The 11,661-nt window shown below is 42.6% G+C and overlaps 1 long non-coding RNA gene across 1 annotated transcript; it reads right to left on the bottom strand.

Moving 5' to 3' along the window:
* Window positions 1–9,064: 9,064 nt before the first annotated feature.
* LOC125184549 (uncharacterized) lies at window positions 9,065–10,404 on the bottom strand. The gene is made up of 2 exons (XR_007168715.2): window positions 10,067–10,404; window positions 9,065–9,968 (listed from the first exon to the last, which is right to left on the bottom strand). It is a non-coding gene; the product is annotated as an uncharacterized lncRNA (long non-coding RNA).
* Window positions 10,405–11,661: the final 1,257 nt, after the last annotated feature.

Raw genomic sequence — 11,661 nt, 5'->3', positions numbered from 1 at the left:
GATGACTGGTCCTAAATTCTTAATTAAGCAAAGCTGCTATTGAAGCTAGGAGCCTTTTTGTCCTTCGAGGACTGCAAAACATGGAAAAATAGCCATACCTTGCAAACAAAAAATAAAGACAAATATAACTATGTGTGAGTTTTGCATGATAGTCTCTCAAAATAAACTATTATGTCATATATTGTTATACAAAATAAAAAAAATGTTATTGTTGTTAAAGTCTTTTTCAAAGACTTTTTCTAATTCAATTTGAAATCAGTGGAGAGAAAAAATTCCATTGACTTTATTAGACTTTGTATCAGAGCATTGCCTGGTAATTTATGCAAAACATAATTATTTTTTTTTCTAAAAAAAAATCTTTTAATATAAATATGTAAAGGGAAAATATGCAGTTAGGACACTTGTTTGTGTATAAATATTACTCAGAGATTTGCATAGCAAAATTAAAGTGCTGTGCTTGCAGAGCAACTTGAGACAATGAAAATGGTCAAATACTATTTGTAAGCAGAAGTCAAATCAACTGATTTTTCTCTTAGAGACTTGAAAAAAAACATAAGCAAAAGCATATTTTGAGAAAAAAATACAGTTCAAATGTCTGTAGTTTTAAGTCTACATTTATATAAGGAAAATGGAGAAGTAACTTCTTTAAAAAATATATTTTTTTTCAAATTGTATAAATTAGTAATCAAAATGATTGTGAAATTTTATTTCTGGTGAACAATGCCAAAAGGATTGATAAATTTTATGGTGGTCATTGTTACAGACATATGTAAAATCATAATTTTAATCAAAGGCAATTAAACTGTCCTGAAAGCAATAATTTCTGAGTTGCTGATGCACGTGATCTTTTTAACTATTATATTTTGTTGTAGATTTTATAGTAAGAATACATTATACAATGCTTCTAAAACTGATTATGCAAAAGCTGGAACAAGCAGCACAATAAGGGACTGCAGTCTAATAGGCATTCCAAAAACTTAGTAAAAAGCCCAAACCTACAAGTGACCTCTTGAGCCCTGAGGCACATCACACAGACTACAACATTTTGGAGACAAACTGTACTTATTCCTGGTCATGTTTTCAACCAATTTGTGAAGTGATTTAATATATCCAAAAAAGTAGAAAATAAATTTGTATAGGATTTTGTGTAATATTGTAATGACAAGTAAAGAAAAGTTTAAGAATCGAAACAGTCTTAAAGGCTGATGTATTTTTGCACATTTAATCAAGGCTTGATGTTACAAATGTCCAAAAGGGATTTTAAAGACAAACAGACCTCAAGGGAAAAAATCATGTTAGAATTCATTTTATTCTCAATGAATGTTTAGCCTTCATAAAGGTTTGTTCTTTCTGGTTAATGCTGAGAAGAACAATTTATCTTCTAGGCAAGCCAAGCACCATCAAAAAATTCAGTGAGCCAGTAGTGGTGATCAACATTTTTTAATGCAGCACTCCTCAGGAGGAATGTAAAAGAATAGGATCTATCGAAATGAGTCATTTAGAAAGGAAAGGAAATGTCTACTTAAATCCAAATAAACAAAACAGAAAGGCATATTGTTTTAATGCTATATTTTACAGTATGTGTAAGACGCAATATCACTGATACAATCAATGTTTAAATTATACAGAGGTTCATGTGCAAAATCTTGCTGTAGAATCTGCATTTCTGTTTTACATGGAAATGCATGGTAAATTACATATATATATATACGTACTGAGTGTACTCTTGTAATTTGTCTTTAAACTTCTTAAGTTTAACAGTTTTTAAGCAGAACAGCCAAAATCTACTGGAGAAGTACATGGCAGAAAAATATACTTTAAATCACTAAACAGAGATCTTTTTGCTGCCTTTTTATACAAAATTCTGGGTCCATTATAACAAAAGGATGCACTTTGCACGACCTTGAGAGCCTGTGACCATTGGGAAATCAAAAGGGTAGTGACACTGAGGAAAACTATTGTCCAGAAAAATAAGCCTCTCCAAGGGGCACCAAGAATCCACAATAAAATCCCTGTTTCCAAGAAAATTCAGGCATTTCCATCAAAAAAGACTGGTAAGATAAATAGAATGTCCTCATAAGCCACAGATTCTTAATAATACAAAATGTCTAAGTCCATGGTAAACAAAGCCCCAACGAAAACTAACATCTACTAACTCAGGCTTCTCAAGACCTAGGTCATGACCTAGCGCCGTGTCACAAGGTACCTCAAATGCATTTCTTAGCTGAAATTGCATGGAGCTTGTTTTGTATAATATATATTTCGGAGTTTCACTCCTGTGCAGAGCTCATAGAACTGCTACAGATATCTTCTGGGTGACAAATATGATTTCAGTGCTAATAATTGTTGCTGCCATTATCTTTTAAGAATTTCAGTTTACATGAGGCCACATGCTGATCTGAATGAAACCCTATCATGCTAGTTGCTTTCTTGCTATCTGCCCTTAAATTTTGTGCCTTTTTGTTTTTCCTCAGGTTTTTCAATTAATCCATTTTGAAGCTTTACAGAATCAGTAGCTAATGCATTTTGATATATTTAATACAAACCCTTAATTCTTCAATTACTTTTTTTTTTCTTGAATTCTCTTCAGTTTTTTTTCTAGTGATAGCATGGGAGAAGAATATTTGTGACAGATTCAAATGTCAGAGTGTTATATTTTGTGAAAATTAAATGTAGCTGCAATGATGAAGTAGTTTGGAGAATGTCTGGTTTGATCTTGAGCCATGCTTGTAGTAGTAACTTCCTCTTTTTCTACCTCAATCCTGTAGGAGGCAGAAGTCAACAAATCTCTTGCTATCTTACATGGCATGAAGGCATTTTTGTTACTGAATGCCATGTCTTTGCTAATCAGTACTGGCAAGAATTAATTGAACAGGGAAGGTTATACCTACCAATATTTTTAGTTGATAAATACTTTTTTAAGCTTCATCCTGCAAATATTTACATGCACAAGTAACTTTACCCACGTAAATAAAGCTACGTGCGTGTTTAGGTGCTTGCAGAATTTGCCTATAGTTTCCATGACAATCTAAGGAAAATAATGTATAATTTTTTCTGTAAGATTTAACTAAAGGACATATATAATAGGAGGACTTGGGAACTAGATGACTTATTTATTAACTCAATTTAAGTGTAAATTCTCAAGGGTTATGGCCTCCAAGAATTTCTGTACATTGGCTGTAATTTTAACTTTTATCCTTGCAAACAACGGTGGGGAACATTATTAAAGGGATGGTGTGATGAGTCAGTTTCATGGGCTGAATCACAAGAATTTGAATGTTTTCACTTATTTTTGCAAAGCCGACAGCTCTGAAATGTAAACTGCAAATTTGCCTCAACTAGTTGCATATGGCTCATGTTTAAGCAGACGATAATTTAACGTAATTAGGTGCACAGTAAACTGTTCTCAAACACTAACAAAATTTGGTGTCTTGAGATACAAAATTTACATGAAAAACTGCCTTTTATCCACACCAATTCCATGTACTCTGTCCTATTCTGATTAATGAAATTGCATCGCAGGAAAAAGTTAATAGTTTTCATTTATACAGCGGGAGTGAAGTCATGCAAGCATAGGGAAGGGGCTGTCTTTCCACGGCCAACAACCTGAAGTTCTGAAAAAAGCGACCGTGGCAGGTTTTTTCGCGGAGGAGTCTCGCAAATCTGCTGGAGCAGGGGCTGGTTTTGTACCCCCCGCTAGAAGGGGAGCGGGGAGATCGCGCTGCCGGCGCGGGGGGCACTGCATCCGCCTGCCTATCGCGGTGGCCGGCGGCCAAGCTTATCGGCTGTGCACAGGAGCTGTCGCTGCGGTGCCGGGTCCCGGAGTGCCACCGCGGAGATGCTGCGAGCCCTCGCCGCAGCCGGCTGGCAAAGCCGGAGGCAAAACTCCATCCCCTTCCCCGGCACCTGGGCTCCCGTGGCAGCCCGCACCCCCGGGCTGGGGACTCCGCAGCCCCTGCCTTCGCCCCAGACGTCCCCCTCTCCCCCTCCGTTGCTTGAAGCGGGTGGGTGTTATTTAGGGTTTGGAGAGCCTTTCCGTTTCTTGCTCGGCGATGTACTTCGACCTGTTTGCAGCTTGGGGGCAGAGCCAGGCTGGCTGGTGCTGGCAGCGGGGAAAAGCTGCTTTCTGGAGTTTCTCGCAGCTGAGACCGTTTCTTGCGGGGGAATTCCAGCTTCCTCTCCTCGCCTAGACATTTTGTCACTGCGTTCTGGTAAAGAGCTCCCCTCCTAGAAAGTTTTTTTTTTTTTTTAATTATTATTTTTCGAGACCATCTCGAATATTTGCATGTGAACTCCAGCATTTATCCACCCTTAGCCTCATTTCCAGGCTGGCTGGATCTGTGGACTTCATCCCTCAAGAAAGCACCTTTTCCCACTGGCTCAGCTAGACTGCACATTCTTGCTTGTGCTAGGGCTCGTTTACCTCTTATCATGTTTTTCCTTTAGAGCAGAAAATTCGGGGCACGGAATAACAGGATCATCCTTTAAGTATGCACATCCAAAAACGTGTTACGCTACTGTCAATACGTTCTCAGTAAGGACCTCGAGCATGCACAACACCTTCCCTGAAAAAAAGCCTTGCCTCAGGACAAGAGGTGAGGTTACGCCTCTAGCCATAGCTCTGGGAACATACAGCAGGTTTAAGCTGTTTTTATGCCCTTCTAATCCTGAGCTGCTCTGCAGGCTGGACTAGACCCCAGCGTTATTTAGTCAGCCTGAGGTCTCAACCAACGTGTCTGAGCTACGCTGTGAGCTAAGCTCTTCACTGAATTTCCACAGTGCTACTGCAAGAGGCAACAGGCTCTCTGAGCGACAACTTCGAGTGCTGCTCCGCTCCTGCACAAACGTTTGGAATGGAAATCACTGAAGGGAAACTTTGAGAAGCTACATAATGAAATGCCTCTCCCAAATGGATGAAAAAAGTACCCTGCACCACCCTGCTCTGAGGAGCTCAGCCTAATTGACAAGATTTTGAATGTAATGGCTACATACACTGATTTCTGTCGAGGATGTCTGCTGTCGTGCAGTCAGTGCTCCTGAAGACATGCTGATTGTCAGAGCCCTTGAAGAATGACGGGCTCTGATCTTGCACAGAGCAACAGGGCCTCGGGGATGCTCTGGGTGCTGATGGTACCATGCGAAGCAGGTGCACCTGGCAGTTTCAGATGTTTATAAAGGCTGCCCAGCATCGATGGAAGTTTTGTACATTAAACAGACAACCTGAGAGCTTCTGTCTGCACTGTGCTAATATTTATTCAGAGGGAGAGAGAGAGGGAGAGAAGAAAGAGAAAGAAGAATCTTAGCAGTGCATGTTGCACACAACTGTAGGAATTCAATGTCGGAAAAAAGTACCAGCTGTTTTTTTGACTGTGCATGATTATACAATGTGTGTGCATGCTGCCAGGTTTCTCACATGTTCAAATATCTGTACCTCTGCCTCCTTTCAGAGGCTGGCTGTCAGAAACCGTTCTCAGAATCTAGCATTAGCTTGACCTCTTAGAGTGTATATAAGCTGACCAACTGGGGCAAGGTGAATGTGTTCCCTTTACCTGAGAAGGAGCTTCTGGATAGAGAGCAACATTTAGACTTCATGACACAGTGGGAAGAGGAAGACAAGCTTTGGGTCTTGGGGTCTTCTCGTCAGGTCCTTACATCAAACATTGATAATATATGTAGATAGCAAATAAAAACATAGCCAATATCACATCACATCCTACAGTAAGAGAGTAACAAAGCTCAAATATATATATATATAAATTTTATGTGTAACCTATAGTCAAACAGTAATTTATCGACTCATTTCTAAAATGTCACGTGGCGTAAAGGAAGTATATTTTGGAAGTACATGTCTCATCTAGAAATGACTTGAGCATACTTTTAAGTTTACGCACTGTGAAGAAGTTTAAACTTGCACTATTCTGCTCCACTGACTCGAAGGAGGAGTTAAGCGTGCACACAGAATTCTGTGCAGGACTGGGACCAAAGTCTGCCCTGACCTTGCCCACTAGCCTTGGAGTAGGCTGAATAATCAGTAGGACTGCTCGTGTCTGTGAGCTGCCCAGTGCATGTATAAAGTGTCACATCAGTCTCGGTGTAACCTGCCGTTGTAACTCATTTTGATGGAAAGATGATTGCTCATCAAGACAGAGTTCTCACGGACTGCAAATTTATACAGCCCCCATTTAAGCTATTTACAGAGTTTTAAGGGCCTGAGCACTTACTGAGAAACGTAGCTCATCGTGGGTAATATTTTCTCTCTCTAATGTCAATATTAATTCTTATGAAAATTAAGATTTATACAAAATCTAGACAGCTCACAAGATATTCTGATTGCCGGCTGTGGAGAAATAAAATATATTAAGCAATTTACAAAAGGGGAAGTTGTGCACTCTTACAAAATAGAAAACTGTACTTTGTAATTAATATGCAGGGCTATGCGCATGGCATAAAATGTCATTAGAGGTGCAAATAATCAAAATATCAGTGATATTTGGCAAAATTGGGAACCTGCCTGGGAAGAATACATACATTTGGAGTGAAACAAAGTAAAGAAACAGTAATACAACAAAAACCTTTTGATGAGAAAGGTGAGTCTCAAACCACAGGGAGTTTAACAAAATAATATGGGAAGGTATAATCCATGAACTTACCGAAATGGCAGAAGGATATGTATCTGAGGATGTACGTGTTTAACAAGACTAAGCCTATCTATTGAGAATCCGAAAGAGAAAATACATGGCCAGATTGGCTGTGAATTCAAAACTCTTGTCTTCAAAGAATTGATTTTGATGTGAAAAAAAAGCAAAACCTGTTACTGAGAAGCATTTTCAATATAGCAGTTCAACATTATATTGGGCCCTATCCTGTGAACACAACCTGGGTCATTTACTCATGCAAGTAACTGACTTTCCAGTAGACAACTTATATCCAAATTTCAGGCTTTAACCCATGTGAAACCAGAACGAATACATGAAGAACTCAGTACCGTGAAAGGGTGAGTTTCTTTAACTTCCCCTGATCTCAGTGAAAGTGGAAGCAACTCACAGAATCAAGATCTATAGAAATTGCATAAAAGAGTTGGAGAGAAATTGAATTTCAGCCTGGATTGGAAAGCTAAATGCAGAATTTAACATATTTACATATCTACTGAACTATGGAAATAAATATCAGACGGAGCTTTTATTCTTTATATTTACATTTTGATTTAATAAACATGTCTATAATGAGTTGTCAAAGAGCTCTTAAAAAGACAGCTTTGAGACATTAGTATGCGGCAATCCTTTAAAGCATATCAGATATACATAAAATGTTACATTATTTATCACAGCAATCAATACTGTAGAAGAAAAAATAATAGAATTAAACAAACTCCACGTCATTTCTATATATTTGTTTCCCAATGCAAATAATTTGCCATTTTATATGTAGATTGGCCTTATTTAGGAGTGGGTTTAGTGGTTTTATAAACATGTTTCACATAACAAAAATGCAGAGTAACTTAAGTTAGCCATAGCTTATTTTTCTATTTTAAAGGCTCACAGATGAAGTACAATAAATAGAAAGGTGAATGTCAGTTTCAAATCTGTTTTACTAAGACAATGACAAAGGTGTGAAATTTTTTGCAATAAAACCTTTTTCTACTATCAGTTATTTTTCATACAGAAGTGCAAATACATAGAGATTATTCAGAAAATAAACTTGAGTTAAATTTTTCATTGACACTGAGGAAAAATTTGAATCATAACCTCCAAGTATTTCTTTTTCGTCTGTCCTCAAAAGAATAATTTTCATTCAACCTATTTTTCAGCTGAATGCTTTAAAACAAAGACAGTTTAGCAGGAAATGAGATGTAATCCACAGTTATATGAACAATCCAAAGTGTGCAGAACACAAAATTAAGACAAATCTTTAAGGAAATCTACTCCTGCAAAGATTTACCAAACTTGTGACAGTGTGAGCGTTCTCAGAAAAAGTTAGCCATCACTGTAGGATCAGGAGAGTAACTCTGTGGCTAATGATTAAAGTACTTTCTCTTAAATATTCCTTTTGTTTGTTTGTTTCTTTCTTTCTTTTTAAGATGACCTGTTCTGTGTGAACATTCTCTTCCAAAATTATGAAATATTACATCTGAGAGACTCCAGACTTGGCTGTAAAATGATTTCTGGGTACTGATTTCATCCTGTTGTTTTGCAACTTTAGTGGAATTCCTTCTTAAGACTTTCAAATATTCCTAGAGTTTTGAAAAATAACTTAGATTTTATCAGTCTGTCAGAAGTTTCTCCATACATCAACTCATATGTATCTTTGAATAGTTTGTTCTGAAAAATAATTTTCTGTTTCACAAAGATGCATCCCTCTTGTTTCTGATTTTCATTTCTTTTCTTTCATGCATCCAGATAGCTCTGCACAATTCACTGAGCTTTCCTCTGCATGAAAAAAGGTCAGACAATAGTTCTAATTCTTGAAGGAAACAGAAGTGGAAGAGGCAGTCCAAGGCAATCCCTGACCATAGCTGTTAAAGAGCATGAATGAATCAGTAACCATAATGAGATAGAACAGAATTATCTGCAACACCGAGAAGAAAAGTGCAACGAAGGAAACAGAAATATCTTCTCGGCAAGTATGCATGTACATGATTCAATTAGAGAAAAAAAATCCAAATTCTTGCATATACGTAGAGTAAAAGAGCAAGCAATGTAATTTCACCGTAAATTTTTAAAGTGATTTTCAAGAAAACATTTCTTCTCTCTGTCCCTATATAGAAATACTTCACTTAGTCTTCATAATGTTCCTCCTAACCTGGAACAAAATCTTACCCCAAGAAGTAACGCGTTATACAAGCGCTACCTTATAAGCTGTAAATCATGTGCATTTGAAAAGACCATCAACAAAGTGCAGAACTTTCTGCAGATGAATACTTTAGCTAGACAATATCCTTTAAAATATTAAGAAATGTTCCAGCACTTTTTTTCTTTTGACTATTGCTTTTTTTAGCAACTGTTGTATTTGCAGACCCCAAGACTCCCTTCCAAGATACACAAAAATACAAGTCAAAGGTCAGTAGGAGGATGTAAAAATACCGTTTAATCTTATCTGTGTAACACTTCATGTAGACTTATTTCACCATCTTCAGACTCTATTTGTTGAAAGACTACTTTATTTCTACACCAACAGAAAAGAGATAATCAATTTGCACCATGTGTTGAGTAAAAGCTGCTACACTTATACATAACTTTACTCTTTATATAACATTTGAGTAATAGTTACGATCCAACGTTGCATATTAAGCAATCAAAAATATCAAAGCATACGATTCCTTTCTTATATAAGGAAGTTTCCTAGTACTGTGACGTGTTTCATGCTTATTTGCTACAAGTTTTTAAAAAGTTTTCTTTTACAGAGTTAGACCTGGAATCTCTTTTATTTGGGAATGTTTTCCATGCTGTTGTGCATACACGAGTTTCTGGAACATTTGTATTTTTCATTGCATGTGAATGCTCTACGCTATTTCTGCGGAGGCACTGATAGCAGGTTTACACACCCATGCTAAATTATTGACTTTAATGTTGAGCTTTGTTTTCTGTTTTGTCGTTCTCGACTCGGGACTTCAGGAAGGTACTTTGGCTAACGAGGGCAAAATTTAAATTTTGAATCTTCCCGAGCCCTCCGTCACACAAAATGTCCCCGCAGCTCCAAACCAGAAGTCGGTGAATTCGATACCCGGAGACACCACACCACAAAAGTTCGCCAAGACCGATCCGAACGGAGCGTTTCCAGTGATGACGAAGGAACGGCTGGCTGTTTCTGGAAGAAATAATGAAGTAACCTCCGAAATACTTGCGCCTGCAGAGAGCCCTCCCATCTTGTCGAGGAGCGCTTTTGACATGGTCGCTTTGTTTTAGGCCTCACGCACACGGGCCCGCGGGGAGAGAGGTCGGGCAGCTCCCCGAAAACGTGGAAGAACTCGGCTGCGGAATTTCAAAAAAAAAAAAAAAAAAAGAAAAAGAAAAAGAAATTAAACAGCAGTAAATACAGGCGGGACAAAAGCCCCTTTCTCGCCGCGTACCGAACGCGGTGCTGATAGATTACTGCCCGGTTTCCATGGGGACCTTTTTGTTCCAACTTCAGATAGCAGCGAGCGGGGCCGCACCAGGCACCTCCGGGAGCTGCCGCCGGACCCAGCGGCCGGGGGTGGCGGCGGTGTGGGGCGAGAAGCGGGCCCGGGCCGTTGGCTATCGATCTCTAGGCGCCTTTTATTTCCCCAGAGATGGTTACCTCTAAGCCCTGAGGCACGGCGGCCGCTGGCAGGGCACAATTAGCGCATTTTTAGCATTCCAGCGAGGGCCGCCCGCCAAGGCAGGCCGACCCCTCTCCCCGGCCTGCCAGGGCGCGGGTCCCCCCCACACACACCTCAGGGCCGGGGTCCCCCCGGGTCCCCCCCCGTCCCCGAGCGGGCCCCTCGGGGTCGCCCCGCCGGGGCGAGGCGCGGGGGAGCCGGGCAGGGCGGGCGGCGCCGCCGGGGGGCTACCACGGCCCGGGCCCCGCCGCCGCTTAGGCCACGCTAGGCCGGGCCGGGCCCGCGGCCGCAGCCTCGGGGGCTTTTCGCCCCAAAACGGCCGAGCGGGGCCACGGCCGCGGGCCCTCGGTGCCGGGGAGCCACGCGTGGCCGCGGGGAGGACACCCGGCCTCGGGGGGGGGGGGGGCTCAGGCGAAGGGAAGGGAGCAGCCCTCAGCTGCAACCCCCGGGGGAGCGGCCCCCGCCGGGCGAGGGGCACCCCTCGGCCGCGGAGCGGAGCTCCCCGAAAAGCGGGGCCACGTGCGCGGCCGCACCGGCCCGGCACCCGCGGGCGGCCCCGAGCCCCGCAGCTTCGGCCCCCGGCCGGCCGGGTGCGGGGGGGGGGAGGGGGGGGACGGGACGCGGCGCCCCGCAGCCCCCGGGGCGGGAGGAAGAGGAGGCCGGGGCCGCCCGGCTGCCATTGGCCGGGGAGCGGCGGCTGCAGCTGCAGGACACAATTAATTATGCTAATGGCGTGGGGAGCGGATGTACTTTTTTCCCCCCTTTATTCCTCTCTCTTTTTTTTGGCTGGTCGGTGCGGGAGGGAGCCGCCCTGGGCTGGGATCACATGATATTGTCTTCGCGCCACTTTCGTAAAACCCTTTTTATTCCAGGGCTCTGCTCGGGCTAAAAGGTACCGTGTTTATCTTTCTGCTTTCTGCCCCTTTCCTTCCCCGCTCTTTTTCCTCTCCCTCCGCGGACCCCCGGCGCGGACCCGGGGGGTGCCCCCCGCGTTCGCGCGTTTTGCTTTTATTATTTTGATTTTAGTCTTTTTTTTTCTTTTTTCTTTTTTTTTTTTTCCTCCTTTTTCTTCTTTTCTTTCCCCTCCTCGCGCGGCTCCCGCGCCCGGGCAGCGCCGCTCTGGGTGCCCGCGGCGGGGGGGGGGGGGGCAAGCAGCGGGGCCCGGTCGCCCCGGCCCCAACACCGACCCCGGCCCGGCGGCAGCACCGGTGGGGGCGCGGGCGGCCGCCACCCACCTGTAGGAGTGCTCGGGGCTCTCCCCACCGCCCGCCCGGGCCCGCGCCTCCCGCGGCCGCCGGTACCGCCGGGTGCCCCCCTCCCGGTTCCCCCCCCCCGGTGCTCGGTCCTCCAACAATAGACGGGGC

Source organism: Anser cygnoides, chromosome 13, assembly GCF_040182565.1.
Source record: "Anser cygnoides isolate HZ-2024a breed goose chromosome 13, Taihu_goose_T2T_genome, whole genome shotgun sequence".
NCBI lineage: Eukaryota > Metazoa > Chordata > Aves > Anseriformes > Anatidae > Anser > Anser cygnoides.
This window is presented reverse-complemented; position numbering and strand designations above follow the sequence as displayed.